At 38.7% G+C, this 27,563-nt stretch overlaps 1 long non-coding RNA gene across 8 annotated transcripts; it reads right to left on the bottom strand.

Annotated features, from left to right (window-relative positions):
* Positions 1 to 2,691: 2,691 nt before the first annotated feature.
* On the bottom strand, positions 2,692 to 27,563 carry LOC140635752 (uncharacterized). Of its 8 annotated transcripts, none has more exons than XR_012033088.1 (6): positions 27,422 to 27,563; positions 25,852 to 26,221; positions 19,124 to 19,286; positions 16,841 to 16,900; positions 3,456 to 3,705; positions 2,692 to 2,910 (listed from the first exon to the last, which is right to left on the bottom strand). It is a non-coding gene; the product is annotated as an uncharacterized lncRNA (long non-coding RNA). The 8 variants fall into 8 exon arrangements; XR_012033091.1 differs by having other exon boundaries at positions 19,068 to 19,286; positions 27,412 to 27,545; XR_012033087.1 differs by having other exon boundaries at positions 27,412 to 27,545.

The raw sequence follows: 27,563 nt of genomic DNA, 5'->3' as shown, positions 1-27,563 counted from the left end.
CAAATTTTTTAACCTTTCTGTGCCTCAGTTTCTTAATTTAAAAAGAGATAAATAGCACTAGAATTTGGTTGGGGATTTTAAATAATATATGGAAAACAATGGCAGATAGTTAGCTTTTGGTAATTAATTATTAGTATTTGTTACCATATCACTTTGAGGTAATCCCCCAATAGCAATTTGTATAGCTCTAAGTCATTATTTTCAATGGCTGCATAATAGACCATCATATGGATGTACCGTTGTGTGGAACACCCTCTCTTGATGGAAATAATCAGTTATTTGCAATAAAAAATGCACTGATCATGAAATGAGTTGCTATGACTCATGTACTGCATCATTAAGATGAGTCCTATCATGTAGTTACTGCAATGATTTAGAATAATTTTAGTATGAATGTATTCCTGGCGAGAAAAAGAAGACTGATGACAGCCCCTCCCCACCACACCTGTAGCAGCATCTCTTGGGTGATTAGTGACAGTCCCTGTACAGTTGTCTATTGCTTTATAGAATGAAAAGTGGGGGAAGGGATGATGGATTCATAATTAGCTAATAAGAACAGCTGTATATCTTTAAGGCCAAGACATTGTTTACAAAGTGGAAAAATAACAAAATTCTTGGCATGAAACCCTACTCATTTTCCTTAACTGAATTTGAAGCCTTTTCTCTCTTCAATTACTATTCATTTTCTCTTGCCTAGACCCAAAATTCTATTACTTAGTATTCAGATAATCAATTCTTCAGCTTAACCCTGTCATCCAAATCTTGTATCTTATGTTATGCCCTTGCCAGCCTGGAGTATTTTTTTCTTTTCCCACTATGCTCTTTCCTCAGTTGGGATATCTCTTCACCTACTTCCCTCAGGATCAAGCTCAAAGGCCACTTCTTCAAAGCCTGTTGTTTCCTGCTTCGTTCTCCATAGAGATCTCTTTTCTTGCTGATAAATAAATAAATCTCTCTCATGACTTCTCGTATATTCCATTCGGGCTATGTGGCAATATGGTTGCATGTTATTGCTTCTGTTAAATTATAAGCTTGTTGAAAACAAAGCGTCTCTTACTCTTTAAATTGGATTAGCATCCTGCCTTGCAAATATTTTATTCTCAGTAATGTTTAGTCAAATGAATGAGCTAAAAATGTAAAGTAGTTACACTTTCGGATAAATAAATAAGTACATAGCCAGGAGAAACATCATCACCCTGCCTAATTGTTTGCTAATTCATGGCTAATTAGCTATGCTTACTGGTAACCACAGAAAATATAAATGGTCATTTGAATTTCAGAAGTACAAAAAATACTCAAATTAACTAATTCACTTAGAAAACAAGACATCAAAATAAATGTATTTGATTTAGGTGAGTTAATTGAAATACCTTCCTTTAAATTTAAAAGAGTAAAAAAAAAGAATCTTCCAGGAATAGGTTAGAATATTAAGACAATGTGCAGTTGCTTTTAATCTCTGCTGAGAGCATTCTTCTAATGCTTTCTATGTTGCATATTTTAACTGTTTATTAGACATCCTATAGAGATTTGCCTCAATGTATACATTTCTTTTTTAAAAAGAATGTCAAAAAATAAAAAATAAAAAAAAATAAAAAGAATGTCAATGTCTTTTGATTAATTATACAATTATTGAAAGAGTACCACCCTTTTTTTAAACCTACTTTCTACATTTGCTTTTTTTAAAGCTGCCTTTGATAAATATTAAAAGATCAGAAAATTTGGAGAATTTTAGTAACCACACAAGGCCAGAGCAATGAATCTTTTAAGTAGAAATTAATTAAATGGCCACTGTCCAGTTGAAATCATTTACACTGGACTGTAAGGCAACCAGACTGGATCGTGAAGAACTTAAAGACAAAGTTCATATCCATATTTGTCTGAATTCCCAGTTCCTCGTGTAAAATTGATGTTCAACAAATGTCTGCTGAATCAACAAAGCATGACATGAGTGAATGAGTACATGAATGAATGAATGTCAAGCTTCCTGGCAGCTTTAAAACTGGAAGTGACATATGTGTTAGTAGAAGAAAACAATAAGTTTCATCTTCAATTGTTAGTCAGATGAAGTCCACACTATGTTAGACCCTGTTTCAATTAATTGTCCAATGACATTTTGTGAAGTATAATGAGTTTTAAATAGGGAGAATTTCTACTTTATGCTTTATCCATCTTTTAGTCCCACTATGCCAGTTGTTTAGAGACTATTGTTTCTATTTGGGCATAATTTGACTTTTGGTCAATGATGATTCAGATGGGCAACTGAGGTGATTCAGAGATATGTGCTGCACCTAGGTGACCTGGCATTTTCAGAATACCTTTTCCATTTTTGTCTAGAATGGGCAGCTCACTAAGTCACGGGGCTATGGCTATGGGCCAGCAGGAACTTAATCACTGCACATGTAAAATCAATTTATAAAATCCTAACCTTTTTGTGGGAACTTCCACAATTGTTAAAAATTTGGAGTGTCAATAATGAGCATTTCTTCTCTATTCCTTCATGCATGACACAAAAAATGATGAAGTCTATCTTATCTTTACTCCAAAACCATCATTATCATAGTCACTCATTGGTTGACACTTACTGGCCATCAACTATTTATGTAGTCCTGACTTAGAAACCAGCAAAAAGAAATCCCTTCTTTGAGAGGATTCAAATCTAATCAGGAAGGTACAGCACATAATACAAACAAGTGAAAATAGCAATACATTTATTTTTATATTACATTCTAAATGAATATGTCTCAGGAATTATTCATGAGAAGGTAGTCACTGAGATCTTAGGGGTTCCATTCAACCAGGATCAATCTTGTACATGCTGTGTTCATTTTTAGGAGTAGTCTTAATAGGCTGCCACAGTTCTTGTTTCTGGGCCATGTCTAGGAAAGGTCTCACCACCTTGAATTCTGCTACCTGGATGCAAGGGTAATAATTAGATAGGAGCCACTTCAAATTTCTAATATCACACTTATATATATATTTAAACCTACCTACTTTTCCTTTTTTCTTTTCTTTTTTTTCTTTTTTTTACTTTTCCTTTTTTCCCTTTAGATCAATGGAAGAGAGAACTACCCACATCAATATCCTTCACTGACTGGTACATGAATCCCAGTCTCTCCATCCTTCACTGGGAGCTCACTTCTCCACTTCCCTATCGCAGTTCCTTACCATCAACATTTAGGTGTCCTCAAGTCAATGTCTCATCTCTAATAAGAAAATTCCTCTCAGCTTTATAGTGTCATTTATCTATTGCTCTCTTCCCCTTTCTACTCCACTTTAAAGAATAGTTTCATTCTCTTTCTCTTCTTCTCAATAAGCATCTCCTCCCCCAACATATACCTTTTTTTTTTTTTTTAAACAGAATCCCTATTTTTCCCCAAAGATGTGGTGACACTGTATTCGAGGCAAGTTATCTCATTTTCTACTACCAGTGATTGATTTAGGAGAGGACACATTACCTCATTCTGCCAAATAAGGCAGAAAGAGAACTCTGGTGGAGGGCTGTTGGCAAACTCTCTCCACCCTTGAATGACTTGCTTGAGGAAGTGATGCCTAAAGCTGTGATAGTCATCTCAGGAGTAAGAGGAAAGGCAGTGCAACACAATGGTTGATGGCACGAACTCTGGAATCCAGCATTCAAATTCCAGCTCCTCGGTATGCTGTTTTAGGACTTGGGCAAATTACCGACTGTCTCTGTGCTGACCTTTCCTATATGTAAACCAGGAAGGATGATAATAACTTTAACTACTTGATAGTTAAGGGAGGTTTAAATAAGTTAAGCTTTCTAAAACAATGGGACTGGGAGAGGGTTTGTTAGATATACCTGAGAACAAAAGCCAATAGAATGAGGAATGGATAGAGGCGGAAAAATCTGGGTTCTGGAGGCCTCACTGAACCACTGAACTACCTACTTCTGGATAGTTTGTTTGCATTTAGTAAGCTACATTTGGTAAGATATTCTGTTATTTTCAACTAAAAGCATCCTGATGTGTCTCACTCTACTAGTTTGCTTTTTTTTATATATATTTCAGGTTTTTTGTTTTGTTTTTATTTTGTCCTATTTGATGGTGCCAGGAGCACTGTCTATCCCTTGGCTTAAAAAGGGTTTATAGGGCAGCCTGGGTGGCTCAGTGGTTTAGCGCTGCCTTCAGCCCAGGGCGTGATCCTGGAGACCTGGGATCGAGTCCCACATCAGGCTCCCTGCATGGAGCCTGCTTCTCCCTCTGCCTGTGTCTCTGCCTCTCTCTCTCCTCTCTGTGTATTCTCATGAATAAATAAATAAAATCTTTTAAAAAAATAAATAAATAAGACTTGTAACTTCCATTGATTGCTAGGCCCACTCCCCAGTCATCTCACCAAGTTTCATGGCTTCAATTACTATATAAGGACTCCCAAATATAAATATATAATACAGATCTCTCTGAGAGATTTCAAATATGAAATGATTACTGCATCTCCATAGATATATCAGAGGCAACTCAAATTCACCATTTTTAAAACTATGCTCATTACCTCTCCTCCCATCAACTCTAAAGCAAGTCTTCCATTCATGCTTTCTTCCTTGGTGAATGCATAATCATACCCCTGGTGGCCAAAGCCACATATGTGGATATTATTCTTAATTCCATCTCTCCTGTATCCCTATCCAAATTGACCATTAAGTCTTATCAAAAAAATTCCCACCCTGGAGATCACTAAAGCTGGAGCAAAGTGAGCAAAGGAAAAAGACTAGATGGAGATTAGGTCAGGGAGGTAAAATATGGCCATAACACAAAGGCCTTCTAGGCCTTTTCCTTTTCACTTGATGAAATGGGAAGCCATGGGAAGAGGAGTGGGTTTTAAATAAAGGCATAATATAATCTGCCTTCTTTTTTGATAATAGACTGAATATTGGCAAAGATAAAAACAGGCAAATTAAAAGGCTATTAAAATAATGCAGATGAGCAATGAAGGTAGTTTGGGCAAGGGTTGCTGTAGATGTTAGTAATAAGTGATTGATTCCATTTTGGATATATTTTAAAGGAAGAGTCAATATGACTTGTTAACAGATTTATGTGAGATGAAAGAAAAAGAGAGGGAGCAGAGATTACCTCAAGGTTTTGGTCCTAAGTAGCTGGAAACATGGAGTTATTGTTAACTGAGATTGGGAAAGATTACATAAAGAGCAGATCTGGGGAGGGTGTGTTAGACGTTTATTTTGGAATAGGTTGTTTGAGATGTCTATTAGCAATCTAAGTGGAGTGTCTGAATAGACTATTCAGTAGACAATTCTGGATTCGGGGCTGGAAATATAAATTTGGAAATCATTAGCACATGGACAAAATTTAAGATAATGAACTAGATGCATAATCAAGGCATTGAACATATTAAGAAAAGAGAAATTATCTAAAGACTGAGCCCAGGAGGATACCAATATTCCTCAGAGCACCTGAGGAACAAAGGAAACTGGGTAAAATAAGACGGGAAAGCTAGGAGAATTCAGTATTCCAGAAGCCAAGTGAGGAAAGCCGCATAAAGATATGGATGTAAACAACTATGTAGAGGTTGAAGAAAGGTTAGATAAGGTGATGATTGAAAATTAACCATCAGAGTTAGCACCATCGAGGACAATGACAATCTGTGCTGGTTATTAAGTCTACTTAAATTAAAATGTCTCATTTAGATTTGTACCTTTTTTTTTTTTTTTGAAGGTTTTATTGATTCATTCATGAAAGACACAGAGAGAGGTAGAGACATAGGTAGAGGGAGAAGCAGGCTCCCTGTGGGGATTCTGATGCAGGACTCTATCCCAGGACCTCGGGATCATGACCTGAGCCAAAGGCAGATGCCCAACCACTGAGCCAGGCACCCCAGAGTTTTACCCTTTTTTGGGAAGTCCTCTGTGACCCTGCAAAGCTGAGTTAAAAACCCCTCAATGTGCGCCGTATCTCACCTGTCATTTTACACTCATCCCAAGGTTTTGAAATTGCCCTTTTACTTATCCGTCATCACCTCTAAAGCACACATGCCTCAAGGGCAAAGACTTGAGTGTGATCACTGTTGTACCTTGCACAGTAACTGGCAAAAAGAAGGGATAATATTTGCCAAATAAAATTTAATTGCATGGCCTCTCATTTGTGCCAGAGAAGGCCATCCCTGCCAGGTTTAAAAAAAAAAAAAAAAAAAGGGTGGATAATAGGGAGTAGCCAGATCTAGTAAGTATCAGTGACTCATCCTTGGATGACAAAGACTAAAGTTTTCACCTCATTTGCTTTACTTCCGATTCAGAGATGCTTGTTATGACAATCCAAAATGAGCTTCTAATGGAATATTTAGGTGTGCCGGTTACCTGGGGGCAGGAGAACAGCCCAGAGCCAGCTAAGCAAATTAGTGTCATTAGTCAGCCATGCCTACCTCAAGGATACCTTATCAATGGATGGATAGCTTGTAATTTTCCTAAAGTTTTCATGAAAGAGGGGCTAGCAAAGGGAATGAGATGTGCATAGTTCAATTCTACAGTCTACTAACTGAAAGGTTGGCCAAGGCTTCATTGAAACCAAATGTTTTTGTTGGAATCGAGTATTATGAATTGGTTTCCTTATTATTTCTAGAGATTTATATATTATCTTTCCTATTTCCTTTTAGTGTGGAAATATTCCTAAAAATAGGCTGTAGGACTATTATAATAGTAATTAAATTAGCAATTACATAATGATGTTATTGATAATCAGAGGATTAAATAGTAATTGTAGTAGGTCATTTTGATTTTTTTTTTAATTTTTATTTATTTATGATAGTCACAGAGAGAGAGAGAGAGGCAGAGAGAGAAGCAGGCTCCATGCACCGGGAGCCCGACGTGGGATTCGATCCCGGGTCTCCAGGATCGCGCCCTGGGCCAAAGGCAGGCGCTTAACCACTGCGCCACCCAGGGATCCCCTCATAATGGTTTTTTAAAAAACAAATACAATCCAGCAATTGCATTGCTTGGGATTTACCCCAAAGACACAGATGCAGTGAAACACCGGGACACCTGCACCCCAATGCTTATAGCAGCAATGTCCACAATAGCCAAACATGAAATGTGCTAAACTAGACAAACTACTACCTTTCTGATCTCATCTTTGTTACTTTTTTATCTTGCTCATGGTACTGTAGCCACATTATCTCAATCACACTCTTCCTATTCCTTAAACACCCATAGATTTATGCCACAGTACCTTTGCTCTTGCTCCCCCCCACCATAAGAATGCTCGCCTTCCATATTTTTCCTTACCCAGGTCTTAGCTCAACTGTTAGCTCAAGGAGGCCTTCCCTAAATACCCTTTTCCTCCACCCTGCCTCCAGATGTTCTTTGCCACATCATTAAAAATGTTTTATTTTATCTTAAAAAAAATTAATGTTTAAAATTTATTTATTTTTTTGTTTGAGTATAGTTGGCACACCATGTTACATTAGTTCCAAGTGTACAACTTAATGATTTGACAAGTTTATGCATTAGGCTATGCTCACCACAAGTGTGGCTAGTACATTGACTATGTGCCTTATACTGTGCCTTGATTCCTGTGACTTATTTATTCCATAATTGAAAGCCTGTATCTCTCATTCTTCTTCACCCGTTTTAGGATTTTTTTTTTTTTTTTTAACATCAGCTAATGCTTACTTTTCCCTATTTCCATTCCGAAATACCTCCCCAATTTCATTTTAAGCACTCTAAGTAAAGCATCTCTGGGCACCTGGGTGGCTCAGTGGTTGAGCATCTGCCTTTGCCTCAGGTCATGATCCTGGGGTCCTGGTATCAAGTCCTACATCAGACTCCCCACAGGGAACCTGCTTCTCCCTCTGCTTAGGTCTCTGTGTCCCTCATGAATAAATAAAATCTTTAAAAGAAAAAAAAAGCATCTCCAACTTACATCAACATCTTATATTATTACATAACTGTGAAAATAAACCAATATCTCAATTTTCTTCTCCTCTTTCTCTTTTCTCTCTCCCTTCCTGAATTCTAACCTCTTCTTGAATCAACCCATCCATCAGTCTGTCTTCTATAGCAGTCAGGAAATTTGTTGTTACAAATGTAATATGGTTATGTAAGATGTTAATAGGGGAAACTGGATATGTTACATATTACTATCTCTGCAACTGTTATATTCATCTAAAACCATTCTAAAATTTTAAGAAAGATTATGTTAATAAAAACTACTAGGTTCTAGCTTGTTTTCTACAATTTTGCAGAGATATTTGTCAAAATATTATCACCTTTCTTTAACTTGTTTCTGTGGTAATCATAATTTAAAAGTCTGCTTCCTGATGCTATAATAACAAATATAAGATATCTGATACACAGGGACATGTGGGTGGCTCAGTGGTTGAGCCTCTGCCTTCAGCTCAGATCATCATCCCGGGGTCCTGGGATCAAGTCCCACATTGGGCTCCCCACAGGGAAACTGCTTCCCCCTATGCCTGTGTCTGCCTCTTTCTGTGTGTCTCTCATGAAGAATAAAAAAAAAAAAAAAAAAAAAAGAATCTGATACACATGGCTCGGTAAATGTCCATGAATAATTAGCAAATTAAAAAAATCTGCAAGGATTGGCATTCATATCATCCCAGGTTTTGCATATTAAGCTAATTGCTGCCCTTTCTCTGGAAACCATTAGAACATTAAGAAAATTCTGAGTTAACATGCTATTTTAATATCTTTCTGATACTTTGATATATTAATCCCTAACATGGTTAAGTCAAATATATTTACTGATGGAAAGCGAATAAGGAGAGCATTGTTAGCTTTCCTTTAATTCACTTCTCTGATTTGCTACATGAACTTGTATTCTTAATTGAATATTTTTAATTCAAAAGTCAGTAAAGAATGATTACAGAAATATCAATCTGGACAAAAATGACTCATCATTGATGGATATAATCCTGTTGATGATGTTAACTATAGTGTGTGACTTAGAGAATTACATATGGAATAAATATTAGAGATGGAAAAAAGACAATTACTGAAAGTTAACATTTATAAAGCTTCATCTGTTAATTAACTGAATAGATTAATATAGTGTCGGGGGATGGGACAAGTTAGTAAGATTTTGAACTTCAATTTTGGCCTTCTTTCATAAGTAATTTTTTGCTATGATAGTTCTTTTTCATTATTTTTTTTCCATTAGTCGGAGCTTTCGGAGGAACAATTATTTATGGTTCTAAAATTGCTGGCTTGCTGCTATTTATATTCATTAACTGCTAAACTCTCAGGGAATATGTGCCTCAGGGAACTGGGTAATGGTCCATGCTAACCAAGAACAGTGATAAAATGTTTGACAAATAAAACTTTCCACTTCTACTTCCCTTGTAGGAAGTTTATTAGCATTTACAACCACCATGATGTTAGGAACCAACACTTATTAGAAACCACTTTTGTGTAGAAATACTACTGGCTTCATGCCAACTCTTGAGACTGAAGGGACCAGTTGGCACTAAGCACAAATGGACTTTATTCTCATCTGCTAGAGTCACTTAGAGTTTAATATAGGAGCGACTAAAGCAGTTACTAGTTCATGAGAGGGCTAAGGCAGCCAATATTTTGTAAACATTTCAGGAGTGTTTGAAAATCTTGGTGAAAGACTTTGCTCATCACAAGTTTGTTCAAAAATGAAAGGTATTAATAATATTATAAAGTAGCCAGGCTTTGATCTGAAAGTAAATAGTAATTTGTTTTTGTTGTTATGGAAGGGAAATTAAAACATGTTACCTTCACCCATATATTAAAGCATCTGTTTAAATAATAAATATAAAATCGATTACTATTGAGTTTAAAGTCTGTGGAAGTTTAATCATAATGGCTTTCTGAGTCTCCTTTACTTTATTTCTAGTAAATGGGGGAAAACAAGAGAAGTCTCATAGATCAGTATAAGGAAAATTTCAAAAACAATGTATGTTGAAATGCTTTAAAAAATGTAAAGCACGTGTTGCATTTTCTTCATGATATATTATCTAGTAGATACAGGAGAAGGATGAGGAAATTGGTTTTCATCTTTTTTTTTTTCTTGACTACTTTTGCCACCTAACCCATATGAGTACAATACCAATAAAAAAGATTGCTAAATTGCTTTAATCATGAACAAAACCTCCCATTGTTAGTCTCTTTCAAGAAAACTGAAACAAATGACTCAGTAGAAACCTCTGTGTTTTCGTTATTTTCTTTGGTATATACAAGCTGTGGGTTTGCAAAAATATTGGGTACTAAATATTTAGCTTAATACAGGGCATTTGAAATAGTATTTCCTTTCAAACACTTCTGCATAATTAGTGCCAAATTAGGCTTTTTTACATATTCCTTTCTCTATTTGGATTTTAGTATAAAAACTAAAACTCCTCTTTTGGGTGTGTTTTTGTGTGTCTGTATATGCCCATGTGGGTTTGAGTATTTTACAAATATCCTTGTTTTGCAGATTTCTTTTCCAAGCGCATGATCATCAACTACTTTCAAGAATTTGTACTTATCACAATTAAACTAACTTTAAGAACAACATTTAGGGATGGAAAACAGGTATCTTACTGTAAAAAATGTCTCACTAAATTCTTCTTGAAAAATCATAATTTATTTAGTCCTCATGAGAACTTATAGACTCCATAGAAGTTTATGAAAGTCACCGTTTCTGGCATTTATTTAGCAAGAGTTTCAGGTAAGTATAGTCTTTGAATGCTAATTAACTGATTATAAATGTCCAACTTTTTTCCCCTCAAGTGTTGAATACTGTCCATTCATCAGCCATAGACTGACCAAATCCCTATATTCATTTTGTCTACCTTTTGCCCATCTAATAAGGCATGGGCATTTTTCCTGATTGGGAAACCACCTATTTGTTAGATATTCTAAATTTAAAAATAGGGAAGAGAAATTTCAAAACATCAGAGTCCTACAAAATATACAGCTGAAATATGTATATAAAATCCATCACTAAAATTGTTGTTATTAATAAACACATATCCATTAACTGCTAAGTTACCAAATTCATACTACTCAGCAGCACAGTAATGCTGACTAATAAAAAAAATCAGCATTTTTAATAAGCATTATGGAATTCTATGATCTGGTCATGAAAATAATCAGGTGTTCACATGCCCAAGGTGAGTGCTAATAGGTGCCTCCCAAATTCTTGCACCACCTTTACTTCTCCTAGGACAATATGAGTTAAGGGTTAGAAAGACAGGACAACAATGCAATCTGAATTTTTAATCTCTTTGCCTTGTCCCTTCATAAACTGAAATCAGCCTGTTGATCTTCCTTTGATAAGTAAGTTGAATTATGCCTTTCAAGGAGCTGGCCGTCATCCATGTGATGTCAGACTCAAGTTCTAGTTTAGGTCAAAGCTTTTAAAACTAGGAAATGGTTGAGAAAATTGGTTACTACAACCCATTGAAACTTTCACAGCAATTTGTTGATCGCCTAAGTTCTATTGACTAGTATGTGGCAGGTCTGGATGGAGAAACATGACATTTCAACAAACTCCTATCACTGCCTTTAGTTCCTACCTACGTGGTGTTAGAATTCAGGCCTAGCTGTGTCCTCACCTCTCCCAGGAAGGCAAAGCTATGGAAAGCATAAATCCTGCCCTCAAACACTAGCTTCACAGAGAAAAGCATACACATGGAGGCAAAAAAGAAAATAACTGAGACTAAAATTACTTCTTTCTCTCTTAAGAACAATCAGAATTTAAGAAACTGAATGATCAATGTGGGGAGACCATCAAAGTTCATTGAAAAAAACTGGATTTTAAAGGCCTTAAAGAGTGAGTAAAAATTAGTCAATGATTCTCAACTCTGGCTGTGCATTTGAATTGCCTAAGGATTTTTTTAAAAAACTACCTGGGCCCCACCCTCAAAATTTCTGATTTAACTGGCCTGGGGTGTGGCCCAGGAGAGCTTTACAAAGCTCTCAGGTGATTTTAATGTGCAGGCAGGGTTCAGAACTTTAGACAAAGAAGAAACAAAGGAAGAGGGAAAGTAGAGTGTAAGAACATGTGCCAATCCATTCACCCATTTACTCATTCAATAAAAACATTTATGGAGTGTCTACTCCATGCTAGTCATTGAACTAGGTGGTGGGTCAAAGTCAAATGATTGAGAAATGATGCTTGGAGTTTTCCATCTAGTAAAGAGTTTCATGTATAAACGAGTTATTACAATGTACTGTGACACTTCACAGAACATTACAGGACCATGATTATCTTTTTTTTGTTGTTGTTGCTTGGCATGTTGGTTCTCAAACTCGTAGGCAAATCAGAATTGCCTGAGGAGTGTTAAAAGTAATGTTTTCTGCGTCCCACACCCAATCTGATTTGATTGGCTTGGGAATCCAGATTTAAAACAAAACAAAACTAAACTAAACAATACAAAATACTTCCCTGTGTTATTTAAATACACAGTATCAGACGAGAGGAATTGGCCTCTCATTGATATGACCCTCAACATCTTGGCTTATTCACTCCCATGTTCTTATGCTAGAGCATCATTCCTAACATACAACAGGTACTCCCAAATATCTGTTCGTTAACATAGTAGGATCACTATATTATTAAATGTCATACTCCACAAATTTGAACCATTCTTTGGAGAAAAGTTAGGTCAATGAAGTAAAATTCTGAATAGCCACATTGTTTTAATGAAATTAAATTACTTCTCAAAGAATTCATACTTCCTATAGGTTAAGATACAGATAGGTAAAGACCTTGCAGTTCTTGATAGATCTCAAAGAATTTTTGTTACTTTATTCATTCATTATTGACAGTTCCAAAATAGAAATGCCTCAGCAAAAAAAACCCACATTTCTTGAACTTTGCATTATGAACAAGATTTTGGACATTACAGCATATGCTGTACTTCTCTTTCTGCCAGAGTTGGAAGATATATAAACCCACATTGGCTACACATCTAAAGAAACTTGAAGAATGTAAACTAATCATTCTAAAATCTATGATAACGTTTCTCATAAACTTTTTTTTAACAGATCCATCTGTTCACATTTAAAATACACTTCCTTTATCTTAAGTATGATCAAACTGAAGATCTGGCTGTTCATTTGTATTTTCCAGGAAGTCCCAAGTTCCAAAGTGCTATTTCAGCTGGGACACTTGTATAAAACCTGTTTCTATTCAAGAAAGAGGAGTATTTGAATTACTTTCAATCTATGAGCTAGTTATTTTTAATTTAGTCCCTAAAGAGGAAGTATATTCACTGTAAAATGGCCCACCACACTTGAATCTTAAAATCAATTGGGCTAGTTTTGCATCTCCAGAAAGTATGCTGTTCCTTTTACCAGGATAGCTTTAGGTAAAAGATCATCTCCTCAAAAGAGAAGTTATTAAACTGAGATTGAGAAGGAGAATTTGCTTACTTGAGTTGAGAGTCTTACGGGTCGCTATGGAAAGGTTTGGTGGGGGTGAGGGAATGGATAATGGAAAAATGGATCAGGTGGAAAGACATTGTAAGAAAAAGAGAGGAAGAAAATAGGAAAGATTTGGATGATCCCAAAAAGCTACACTTGAACCCTCAGTGTGGCAGGCATGTATGTCATCATGTAATTAACGGATCTTTAGCCTCCGTTGGAAATTTGGTGTCACATCACATCTAGCTGTGAGAAGGGCAAGGTTTTTAAGGCAGAGTTGGAAGAGAGGTTCCAGGGTATTTTCTGAACTGAACTCCAGAGAAGGGAGGTTTCCAGTCTTCTGATAGTGACTACAAGTAAAAATTACCGTGTAGGATGAGGAATGACTCCAACAGAGGCAAGGGAGAGAGTAGGGGCACAGTTTTGTAGTATGAGAAATTAGAGCATTCTTGATGTTAAAGGAAATTATTAACCTTTTGTGTAGGGAATGAAATAGACTCAGAGGGAAGACTTAGAGCTAAGAGACCTTGGAGATCATTATGCCAGCCATCTGATTTTTTAGGTGAAAAAAGCAGCATGGTACAGTAATTAAGAATGTTGGCTCTGGAGAGAGTAAAACTGCCTGGGTTCAAATTTTATTTCTACCACTTATTACTTACCCCTTCTGTGTCCAGTTTCTCTAATAGTAGAGCAGAAGTGATACATAGTGTTACTCCTCTGCTGTGAGAACTGATGAACACAACTAAAATGCTTAGGACAGTGGCTGACATGTAATAACTGCTCATTAAATGCTAGCTATAAGGACATAGCAGTTGCATATTTGCAGTTGCAAAAACTTGGCCAGGCATCGGCCAATAGAGACTGGCTTACATCCAGATTTCCATTGTTTTCCCATCTGGCCTTGTTGGTGTCTATACGTTAGTTAGGTAGTAGAACTTTATTTTTTATTTTTATTTTAAAAAAAATATTTTATTTATTTATTCATGAGAGACACGGAGAGAAAGGCAGAGACACAGGCAGAGGCAGAAGTAGGCTCCATGCGGGGAGCCCAACGTGGGACTTGATCCAGGGTCTCCAGGATCAGGCCCTGGGCTGAAGGCGGCTGAGCCATCTGGACTGCCCGGTAACAGAACTTTAACACTTGCTCCTTTTTTTTTTTTCTTTTTTGTTTGGTTTAGATATTTTGGTTTGGATGGTTTTCTGATTACTTGTATAATTTTATTAACCCACTTATTAGAGAAGTAATTAATCTTTTATTCAATAAAGTCTTTTCCTCTAAAGATTATAAAAGATTATGCTGGTATCAGTGACAAAACTGACTCAAGCCAGCAATGTACTGAAATCCCTGCATGTTGAAAGGCCATGACTACTAAGCCTTATTTTGAGACCTCCCAGCAACTGGCAGCTATAGATCTCCCTGTGGGGCAGCCTGGGCTCAAAAGACCCTCTGCCGAGGCAGAGTCTGGCTGAGAGCAGTTGGCTTTTCCCTCAGGCCTCAGAATCTCCTGCCCTTTTAGAAAATGAAGTAGTCAACTGTTGATCTCAAACCCAGGGCCACACACATTTACGTGCATGCACACATACTCCAAAACACACACATACTCACTCTGACACGTGTGAGCTGAACTCTCTGTAGGAATTGTACTAAAGGGCACAATATCATAATTTGATATTAGCTGGATCCCAGTTAAAAAAAAACAAAACTGCACGAAGTGAGTAAGGAGAGCTTCATAAAGGGACTGTTTACAAACATGTGGGCAATGTTTCAGAAAGGCACAAACAGTTGGTGTAGTACTCTGCCGGAAGTCGCCATCTTTAGGTCTGAAGCGAGGGGTCAAGGCTGGAAGGCATTATCAGGACCCAGAGAGAGTGCTACATAGGGCAGGCCACACAAGAGAAGCTGTGGCCTTCATTAAAAGAATGCAGTCATCTTAAAATGCAGGAAGGAAAGCTAGAATATTGCAGTAGCTTCCCTTTCCTCATGCTCCTCAAATTGCTGCCAGCATCTCCCATGGGCTCAACCCAGCCAATCCTCAGAGGTCAGATTCCTTGAGCAAAAAAGTAGGGTGGAGATTGTATCTGTAGCGGTGCATTACAACTTCCTGTTGCTCACCATCGATCCTTACATGGGTGAAAAAAACTGCATCCTCAAAACATAGGGAAGGGAAAATCTACTCTCATATCAATTTTATCATATTCTCATTTCAAACCTAAAATGTTAGCCAGGATCAGTGGTGTTCAAATAAAGTCTTAGGAAGGAAAGGAGGGGCATGACAAAATAATTTTCAGATGTCAGGTCGGAAATGTTTTCAGATACAGTGAGAGCTAGCAGTGACAATCTTACCGATTTTCCTTGTTATAGTTCAAATATTTGTCATCTTTTTGAGTGGCCAATAGACAACAGACATTCAGATCTATATGTGAGCTATTACAGTGATTTCTCAAAGTTTACATCAAGTCATTCATATTTAGTTTGTCTTTTATGAAAAGGGGCAGTTTTAGTTCTGAAATGATTCCGACTCAGAAAGATGAAAAAATGTACTCACACCCAAACACTGGAGAAAACTAGAAGAAATAAGGATCTAGTTCAGTTTAAAATGAACAATATTAGAATCTATGGGGTGCCTGGCTGACTCAGTCCATTAAGCATCTGTCTTCCTTTCAGGTCATGATTGCAGGGGGAGATTGAGCCTTGAGCCCTGCCATATCCCATTCCCTGCTCAGTGAAGAGTCTGCTTCTCCCTCAACTTTTCCCTCTTCCCCTTCCCCTGCTCACGCATACACTCTCCCTCTCTCTATCTCTCAAATAAATAAAATCCTAAAAAAAAAAAACCAATCTAATAACTACACAGATATGTTACTGAAACATAAGTTTTCTCTATATAATCACTCTAATTTCTACAGAAGATAGCTAAATTAATACTGATTTATCTGCAAAGTAAGCCAAGTTTTAAAATAACTTGGCCTGATTATTTACATAAATGCAACAAGAGTAGCAGTTGACCATGTAGGCTCTTTAAATCCTGTTTTGTTGGGGAAATTCTTAACAAAATATTAGCAAATGGAATCCAACTATGCATTAAAAACCATTTACCACAATCAAGTAGGATTTGTTCCTGGGATACAAGGGTGATTCAGTATTCACAAATCAATCAATGTGATACTGACATCAACAACAGAAAGGATAAAAAATATATAATCATTTCAAAAGATACAGAAGAGAGGTGATTTATTTTGCCAACAACTCCATTTTCCATTTCACTGATGAAGAAACTGAGTCATACTGATGAAATGACTTGTACAACAGGCTATTGGAAACTCAGCTGGCAAGTTGCAGAGTTGGATTTGAATATGAGTTTATCTGACGCCAAATCCCTTGATCTCTGCCAATATACTCCCCTGCCTCTCATGGGCAATAGATACTGCTATTTAAAAGGGGGATAGTAGAAAGTTACTACCTTCAGGGTAAATGGATAGATTTACCTTCTAGTTATATATCTTGTATGAGTGTTGATGGTTTTTGTGCTGTACCCTCTGTGGAAGCTTCAAGTGGAAAAAAGAAAAATTAAAAATCCTGTATTATGTATTCATAGTTGGTATGATTTATAATTGTTATTAATAGGATGCTTAAATATTTGCCTACTAAATACTAGACATTATTCTTCATTTTGAGTAAGAAACAATCCACAGATGGTTTTATTTTTACATCGTGTGCTCCCTAGATCTGACATTATGTCTAAAAGTACCTGTTGCCAGGTACTAGGAATCAATCACTGATCTGGTCTTCGGTATCTTAAAGTGAAATAATTAATTCTATCAGAACCACAAAACACTAAGACAGCTTTGAATGAAACATACAACATGTACATAAATCTACAATTGCTTTGGTTTTGATCATCTCATTTTACTCAAATATGAAATTTCTTATAACCCTAACAACAAACTGTCTTTTATCCTGATGCTTTCTTGGTGTTGTTCTTGCTAGATCAAGTATCAAAATTGGTAGCAGATAATTCTTCATAAACAAATTTTACTACTCCAATATTCTGAAAGTTACTGGACAATATGGTCCATTAATTTTTCTTAAACTATGACTAATACTTAATCTTGTGCTGTTTTCATAGAACTCTTGGTATCTTATTCTGTTTGGATTTGAAAATTTGATCAGTGTTGTCTCCCTCTTGCTGTGAGATGTGACTGTATTTTGAATATTCTATGAACTGCTTGAAAATAGATCCTGTATACCAGGGGTTGACATTTGTCTTGCAATATCTTTTAAAAGAGTTGATATGCCACGAAATATAAATAGAAAGGTGATGGTTGAGATATGAATTCAGTAAATTATTGAAATTTCTGCTTTATTTTATTTCTTCCATGTTATGGATTCAAATTTAGGCTATCTGTAGTTAGATCTGGAAACAAAGCCTATTTATTCAACCTGTCTGCCACCAGTAGTCACAGAATTTCCTACTGTCCAGACTCATGGTCTAGTGGGGCAACAGTAATATCGTCAAAGGAAATAAGTACAATACAGATTGATAACCTTTAATCTGACAATTTTGCTAAAGTGACCACTTTTAACCCTTTACTATTTTTATTCTATTCTCTCTTATGAGTGCTTGTGTACTCAATTGTATGTTTGTTTCCTCTTTCGTAAAATAGCTCACAGGTAGAAAAAATGTGGCACTATATTATTCATTCACATTTAATCATATTTAAAACCAATTTAGACTATCTTGTATATCAAGGAAATTCAATTATTTATATGATTCCATAGCAACCCAACATTAAGGAAAATATTGAACTGAGAAGCTTGCACACACAAATAACCTTGCCTCCACAGTGGGAATTCTACAAATTTCCAAACAGGAGTTGATATTTTAGTAACTACAACAATGTTATCAAACACAAACATACAAGGAGTTCTTTTCCAAAGTAAGTCTACAAACATTGGGATTTCCTACCTAAGGCTGTTTTCATTGGAGAGAGCTTTCATAGGGTGAAAAGTTTAAACAGTAGGAAGCGATGCAAAATAAGAGTTTCAAGTCTCAGAATCATATCCTTTGTTTTTCTTTTCTTAGTGTGAGTGACTTCTATAATAAGTCACTTTTCTTACTGTGAGTGACATTATTTTATGACTTAGTGACTCATTTGGCCTCTTCGTGCCTCAGTTTACAAACCCAACTTAGAAGATGATACTGCTATTATTTAGACTTATGCCTTTATTTATTTTTGAGATTCACCCATGGAGAGTAAGTACTAAAAAGCTGTATTTAAAAAAGATGTGGATTTGTTGCTGTAAACAAGTTCCACTTATAAGAAATCCTCAGAGGATTTCTCCACGAATGTCTTCTGAGAAAGAAATCCAAAGGATGAGGTGAAAGAAGAAGAAATGGCCAGTTCTCAGGGACTGCTGACATTCAGGAATGTGGCCCTAGAATACTCTCAGGAGGAGTGGGGATGCCTGACCCTCCTTCAGTGGGGATTGTACAGGGATGTGATGTTAGAGCTACAGAAACCTCTTCTCCTTGGGTCTCATGTCAAAGCCAGACCTGGTTATCTTTTTGGAGCAAAATAAGGAGCTTTGGGATGCAAAGAGAAAAGATGAGAAGCACCCAGGGCTTGCTGCCTTTAAGCTGCATCTGGTCACTTTCTTTGGAAAAGGAAATGGCCCTGGCACATGGAGAGAAAGGAGACGTTAGGCGCACACCCAGGTGAAGTGAGGACTGCATTTTCACCAGGAGTTGAGATCACAAAATCACAAACCCAAAGTCTTCAAAAGTGCTGAACGTAGAAAACTGCCGACCAAGAATACCCTATCTGGCATAGTTGTCTTTCGAAAAGAAGGAGAGTGCTTCCTGGACAAGCAGAGGCTGAAGAAGTTCACCAAGATTGGCCTTTTAAGAAATGGTAAAAGGACTTCTTCAAGCTGAAATGAAAGGACACCTGATTAGATTTACAATTTCAAGGATGCCTGGGTGGCTCAGTGGTTGAGCCTCTGCCTTCAGCTCAAGTCATGATCCTGGTGTCCTGGGATCGTGTCCCACATCAGGCTCCCCACAGGAGCCTGCTTCTCCCTCTGCCTATGTCTCTACCTCTCTCTGTGTGTCTTTCATAAATAAATAAATAAATAAATAAATAAATAAATAAATAAATAAATAAATAAATCTAAAAAAAGATTTACACTTTCACATGTTTTCCTGTTACTAACCAGGAAATGTCTATATATAGGTTAAATTCACGATACTTTAATGTTGTGCTAGTGGTGGGTAAATCACATAACTCCAGTATGGAAGTTAAAAGTACTAAAAACAACTATAACTGAAATAATTTGTTAACAGGTCCATAAAATAAAAGTATATAAAGCATGACATCAAACACAAAACATGCTGGGGGAGGGTAATAATGTAAAGCATTCTAGTATGCTTTCGGATTTGTTTTCTCAGCTTAAAACAAATTAAATAAAACACCTGATATTGAAGAAATCCTTAGAAAAGGCAAAACTATAGAGACAAGAAGCACTTTAATGGTCGCCTGGGGCTCCAGGTGTGAGTGGCAAGGTGCTGCCAAAGGGAATAAGAGAACTTTCTGAGGGGATGGAAGTGTTCTCAGACAGGGTTGGGATGGTTGCACAGCACACCTGCATAGATTAACTGAAAGCCATTGAACTCTGTACTGCCCGTGGTATCCAAGTTATACCTCCATAAGAGGTAATTTTTTTGTGACTCCCACTTTCCTTGGAGTGAAGGCAGAGTTTTCACTGTGCCCCAAAGGGCTGGCCTTAGCTGGCCTCTCTTTGCCTCTCTGATCTTACTTATTTTCCCTCACTTCATCTACTCCAATCATATGGACCTCCTTGCTGCTCCTTCACCACACCAGGCCTCTCCTACCTCAGGGCCTTTGCACTGACTGTTCCTTTAATGTCAAATACTCTTTCCCATGTACCAGTGTGAATTTCACACATCCTTCAGGTCCTTGTTCACATGTTACTTTCTCAGAGAAGTCTTCCTAGACCACCCTTTGTAAATTGCAACCCTTCTACCCATTGGCCTTCACTTCCTATCCTCTTCCTCAACTTTGTTTCTTGCCATGGCACTCACTGCCATCTGACCTGCTATATATTTTTCTTATTCATCTTGTTCATTGTTCATTCCTGTTCCTCTCCCCCTACTGTACCTTTGCCTTTTATTAGAACTGAGCTCCCTGAGGACAGGGCCTCTGTTCTTTCATAACTGTACTCCAGCCATAACACAGGCCTAAGAGGTAGAGGGCTTCAATACACAGTTGAAGGAATGAAGGTCAAAGTGTGGCCCCATGTCTGAGCCGCTGGGTGGGTAATCTGGCTAATGGAGGAGCAAGCTGGCTGGACATGAGATTGGGCCAAGGATCCTGCTCTGTGCCAGGTCTCTCTCATGTACAATCCCCAGAAACATCTGTTAAGAGGACTCTGAGGGCTGGGCAGGGGCTAGAAGAAGCAAAATTTAACAGCAGCACCTTAATCACTGCTGGCATCCACCATCCACATCAGGGAAGTCCACAGCCTAACCTCTGTTTCAAGATCCATTCATTTCACAAACACTGAGCTCTTGTTTTGTACTTGGCCCTGAGCTGGGTAGTGCTGGGAACACTGTGATGAACACTCTGTCCTCCTGGGACTCCCAATCTTGTGGGGAAGACAAACTGGTCCCCACATAGTGACAATCCCAAGTATGCAGAGCTGGAATAGAGGAGCCCAAAGGGCTATGGGAGACCAAAGCGGGTACCTGGCCCAGTCTAAGAAAGTCAGAGAGGAGTTTCTGGGGGGAGAGAACTCTGAGATCTATAGGGCTAATAAGGATCAACGAAGTAAAGAAGGGAGAAAAGGCTACAGGAGGAAAGAGTAAGGTACATTCCTGGAAATGAAAGAAGTTCAGAATAGCTGCTTCTCCTCTAGTCCAATGGATCTGAAGCAGGGATGATTTGGCCCCCCAGGGGGCAGACCTTTGGCAATGCCTGGAGACATTTTCTGTTGTCACAACTGGAGAGAGGTATGTGTGCTATTGACATCTGGTATGCAGAGGCCAGGGGAGCTGCCTCACATCTGATAGTACATAAGACAACCTCCTCTTCCAATGGAGAATTATCCAACTCCAAATGCCAATAGTACCAAAATTGAGAAATTTCATTCTGACTGTAAAGAGATCACACAGGCCTTGATCTGCTAAAGAATCTCTACTTTATCCTAAGGACACGGGATGAGCTTGAAATGTTTAAAGCAGAGATGGGTGTGTTTAAAAGCTCAGGGCCATCAGGTCAGCCTGACCCCTAGTCACCCCAATACCCTCCCACACCCTGCCCCAACACATGATAATTTAATAATCAACAGAAACTTGGAGGGAGAAATACTTCCTTTCAGCAAGACTATGAGACCTCTGAAGACATTTCTTTCTTTCTTTTTTTTTTTTTTAAGATTTTATTTATTTATTCATGAGAAACAGAGAGACAGAGACACAGTCAGAGGGAGAAGCAGGCTCCACGCAGGGAGTCCGACATGGGACTCGATCCCAGGTCTCCAGGATCATGCCCTGGGCCAAAGGTGGTGCTAAACTGCTGAGCCACCCAGGCTGCCCTCTGAAGACATTTCTTGAGCTGCCTCCAGGCCAGGCCAGGCCCAAGTTGGGGTGGTAAAAAGGTTCAGACTGGTTCTATCAAACCAATCTCATCCAAGTGTCCTCCACAGGTGACATTATTTGCCCCTCGTCTGGGCTCCTTCAGTCATTGGCACAGACTTTTGCCACCATCCCAGTTACCTAGGATTGTAACTCTGTTTGCACATCAATCTCCTGTTCCACTCCACTGAAGGCAAGGACCAGGCTGGAGTCACCTTTGTGACCCACCCCTGGGCTGGCCCTCCTGGCCAAGCCCTCCAGTTACCACTGGAGAAATCATACCCCAAAGAGAAAAAGAAGGTGCCCAAAGTCTTACGAAGAGAGACTCCCTACCCCCCTCTTCTCCCCTGTACTGGCTCCCACATGGCAGTGACATCCCAGGGAAATGGCTCCACCACATTCCTCTCACTCTATCAACTGCCTGAAACATGGCCATCTGAACTGCCTGGCATGCTCTGCAGCTGCAGTTCAGTGGAGGAGGCACTGGGTCAGAAGTCATCAGCACTGGACTAACTGCCCCGGAAGACTAGTTTATGCTAAAAGCATGCCCATTCCAGTTTTGACCACCCTGCGTCAGCAATGTCTGGCAACTTCTATATGAGATGGACCTCAGACCTACCTGGGGTGACCTTCTGGAAGCACTTTGCTGTAGTCTCCCAGTTCCTTGACTTCCATCCGTCCATCAGCCTCCACAGGCCATGCCCTTAATTACGACAACTGCCTGACTTTTCCAGAGCCAGAAAACCCTAGTTAATCATTGCCTTCACTGCAGGCACTGTGAGAGAGACCTAAGAATGGTCTCTAGAACTGGAATCCTAGAGTCAGGAACCGGGACATTTGGGCACAAGTCTGCGCCCCTCTGGACCACTGTCTCCCAGGCTCAGCAAAGAGCCTGGTGGTCTTAGGCACGAAGGTTCCCTTCTTGTGACAGCATGAGCAACTAGGGCTAGCTGTCAGTATGAAAAGTCTCTCTGGGTAAGGGCCCCCAGTACCCTGGATTCTTCAAAAGGAGGCAGGATACCTATCCTGGGAGGCCATGCCTTCTCATCCCCTGGCCCCCAGGAGGGAAGAACCCCCCAGGTCCACCTCTTTCTTGGCACCTACCCAGAGCTGTTTCTCTGGCTGCCTCCTGCACCACCGCTGTCCTCTAGATTTTTCGATATATTACTTTTAATGAAGCTGAGACCCTCACTGTCCCTTGAAACATCACAGAACGGTGGGCAACGCTGTTCTAATTTTTCAAATCTCTCAAAATCAATAGAAAACCACACATAAGACTAAATTTCTGGATAATAACATTAAACATTAACTTTCTTGGTTGGACACTTTTCCATATTATCTACTAAAAACAATCCACATTAAAAATTTTTTTTCATTTATTAAACTTGTGAGACACAATTCATTAAAAATGAACTCTAAACTTAAAAGTGACTCCTTGAAGCATAGATTTGGCAATAGATAACTTTTTAGAAGGTCCTGGCCAGTATCCTGATCTAAAATGTAACTCTCTCTTTGTCATCTACTATTAATAAAGCACCTGATAAATCATTCCCATTTGAACCCCACACTGCCACACAAAAAATCAAAATAGACTTTTTTTTTCATTTGAAAAACTGAGAAATTGAGATTATGAAGAAAATGACACCTGTTCAGTCAAGTCATAATGATGGAGCTAGAAGTTCAATCTAGTTTTCTCACCTTTAGGTTTTATTAACAAAATAAAATAGATAAGATCTTAGTTCTGCAGCCGGAAGAAAATGGGTTAAAATACTGGCTGTGCCATTACATGCTGGAGGGTACTGGACAAGTTAGGTAATCCCTTTATCAGTCATTTTCTTTATCTTTAAAACGGGGATAGCAATCGTGTCCATGTCAGTATTGGTATAAGAATTAAATAATGACCGAAGCAAAGTACTTAATATAGTCCCTGGCTTGTAATAAGCACTCAGTAAATGTTTGCAAATGTAATCAGCCTTGTCTTTTCTCCTCAATAGAGGGAGCCTCAGGGAAGTGGTAAAAGCTTGGCTTTGGTATCAAACAGATGCTACCTGATTTCTGTTTTATCACATGACCTGTAAAGGCATTACTTACCTGTAACCCGTTGGCCAGTTTTGTTATGTGTGGAGCCTTAAGGAATATTCTGAAGATTAAAGCTCTGATCTACAGAAGGGAGCATTTAATAAATGTGCAATTTCTTTTATTCTACCTTGAAACTTCTGAAAAAAAAGTTTATGTACTAAGTACTTATTTCATCCTATGCATTTTGCCCTAGTGCTTACATAAACCATCGTATTGAACACTGTATCACCAGCACCTAGGACAGTGCCTGCATCTTAGTAGGCACCCAACAGATACATGTTGAACTATGTATTTCATGCAATGGGAGACAGAATTCTCTGCAGGTTAGGATGGCCAGAGAAGACTCCATGAAGGAGATAGAATTTAAGTGAATCTTGAATAATATTTGGAAAATATGGTCACCATATAAGAACAGTGAATGATAGTTGGGTGACTTGCTCATGAGATCAGCAGCCCACGAAACCTAAACTTTAATTATGTGGAGGAATGATGACCCTTGTAGAAGTCCTAGAGATGATATCTCTCTCTCTCTTTTTTTTTTAAGATTTTATTTATTGGGATCCCTGGGTGGCACAGCGGTTTGGCGCCTGCCTTTGGCCCAGGGCGCGATCCTGGAGACCCGGGATCGAATCCCACATCGGGCTCCCGGTGCATGGAGCCTGCTTCTCCCTCTGCCTGTGTCTCTGCCTCTCTCTCTCTCTGTGACTATCATAAATAAATTTAAAAAAAAATAAAAAAAAAAGAAAGGTTAAAAAAGATTTTATTTATTTATTCATGACAGACACAGAGAGAGAGAGAGAGGCAGAGACACAGGCAGAGGGAGAAGCAGGCTCCATGCAGGGAGCCCGACTTGGGACTCGATCCCGGCATCTCCAGGATCATACCCCGGGCTGAAGGCAGCGCCAAACCACTGGGCCATCGGGGCTGCCCATCTCTCTCTCTCTTTTTTAAGATTTATGTCTTTATTTGTGTGTGTATGAAAAAGGGAGAAAGAGGGCTGAGGGGCAGAGGAAGAGGGAGAGAGAGAGAATCTCAAGCAGACTCCCCGCTGAGCATGGAGCCAGATGTGGGGCTCAATTGTAGGACCCTGAGATCATGACCTGTGCTGAAATCAAAAGTTGGATGCTTAACCAACTGAGCCACCCAGGCACCTAAGAGATAATATCTTTCAAATCCGACACAGGAGATATTCAGCATTCCAAGGCAGGAGCAATACAAATCCTAGAAAGAGCATAGGGAAAAATGAGTGCAGATTGGTAATTTTGGAAATGGAAAAAAATTAAAGTTATCTTTTCCATCTTTCAAAAGTAGTGGTAGAATGGTTCATTAGGCTGTGTTCACAATTCTGATTTAATGAAATTTCAAAAAACCAGTTTCTCCTTCATATACTTTCCTTTGACTCTAATTTTTCTTTCTTTTTTTTTTAAGATTTTATTTATTTATTCATGATAGACAGAGAGAGAGAGAGGCAGAGACACAGGCAGAGGGAGAAGCAGGCTCCACGCAGGGAGCTGATGTGGGACTCGATCCCCGGTCTCCAGGAGCGCACCCTGGGCCAAAGGCAGGCGCCATACCGCTGCGCCACCCAGGCATCCCCAACTCTAATTTTTCTATATGACTATAATCATCCCATTAATGTTAATGAATATTCTAGGCATACATAAAAAGGAGCTCTGGGAGCGTTGCTATCTTGTAACTATGGGTTGCAATAGGAGGTAAAGTTTTGTTTTAATAATTGGAAAATATTCAAAGGCATTGGGCTCCTACCTGAGGTGGGGGAAAGACAGCTTCAGAAAGTTCATTGAGTTTTCTTCTGCATGGCACCCTCGATTTTGGGTGCAAAGTTATCTCACTGCTAGAGGTAGGCTGTGTTAGGTAAGAGTTCAAAGTGCTAAGGACATGGAAACTATTATCAACAGAGGTTTTTGAGAGGCATAGGTACATGCATCTTGGTTTTGAAATTTCCTTTTGAGGCAACCCTAGACTGTATTAGAAGACTGTCACTGATTTCTCTGTTGAGGTTGAAGACTTATGCTCTTTTCCCCCTTTCTGAGTCTCCTGGACACACTCCATCTGTATCTTTATCAGCTCTTTCTGTAGCTTTGATAAACTCTGCTTTCACCTCCACCTCCACCCCCTCAAAGAAAAGAACAGAATAATGAGGTTAATCTGAGAACTTCATATTACATTTTGACTGCTTACTTGAAAGACCTTTACCTATTTATTAACTTGTTCATGTCTTTATTTCATTTGTAAAAAACATCTCATTCCCATTCCTATTGACCATAATCTGGAGCTTGTCACCATCCAGAACTGCTAATACTTAAAGTCTTCAGTTTTGTCAATCTACTTCCTGGCCCTGTAATTACCCCTCATCATCTGTTCTACAAAGCCCACACAGCTTATAATTCCAGGACACTTCTCCTTTATCTTCACCTATCAATGTTGTCAATAACTCACAGCCTTCCCCTCCAGCCATGATTCCATGCTTCACATTCTAACCTCTCCTCTCCCCAACAATCTAGATTCCAATCTGCTGCCACCACTGCCTCGTAAAACACCAGACATAGAAGAATCTAGTGTTTCCAGCACTGCACCAACAAAGTAAACTTCTACCCAGTGCCTCCCCAATTTCTCCTCTATTCTTAAAACACTTAGTCCTTAAGAAAATGTAGCTATTAGGGACGCCTGGGTGGCTCAGTGTTTGAGCGCCTGCCTTTGGCTCAGGGCGTGATCCTGGGGTTCCAGGACCGAGCCCCACATCGGGCTCTTTGCATGGAGCCTGCTTCTCCGTCTGCCTGTGTCTCTGCCTCTCTCTGTGTGCCTCTCATGAATAAATAAATAAAATCTTAAAAAATAAAAAATAAGATGTAGCCATCAAATAAAAGTCTTCTCTCTCCACATCTGTCTCTCAATCTAAAGATTCACTTGTTTCCAAACTCACTATTCTCTTATTTTTCCTCTTTTAAAAGAAGGGGTGTCCCTGCTCCTAAAGTTAATCTCTGCCTGAGCTCTTGCGTTTCTATCTCAGCCAATCTCTCAAGGCCTTTACCTATTAGTAAGCCCATCTCCCTCCCGTATTCTCAAATCTATATTTTCCCCCTTCCTATCAGCATTAAGGTTGCTTGAGTCTCTCCTATCTTAAGAACAACAAAAATTCCCCTCAACTCCACATTGGCCTCCTTCTACTATCATCTTCCTTTCCCATCCGGAACACCTACTCAAAAGGGTTATCTACTCTCACTTCACTTTCCAACAACCCCTCACTCTTCATACTTTTCTATATTGTTTCTGCCTTTACAAGTCTATTAGAATAGATGTTCTCACTAATGATTACAGTGATTTCTTAGAGTTAAATCCAATGGATCATTATCAGTCCTTGTAACTCTCTGTAGAACTTGACATCATTCTTCTGTTCCTTTCTCCCAGAATCTTTCTTTCCCTGGCCTCTGTGACATCATACTCCTCTGCTTTCTTTT

The sequence above is a fragment of the Canis lupus genome, chromosome 6, assembly GCF_048164855.1.
Source record: "Canis lupus baileyi chromosome 6, mCanLup2.hap1, whole genome shotgun sequence".
Taxonomy (NCBI): domain Eukaryota; kingdom Metazoa; phylum Chordata; class Mammalia; order Carnivora; family Canidae; genus Canis; species Canis lupus.
Note: the sequence above shows the minus strand (reverse complement) of the source record. Positions and strands in the feature narration are given on the sequence as shown.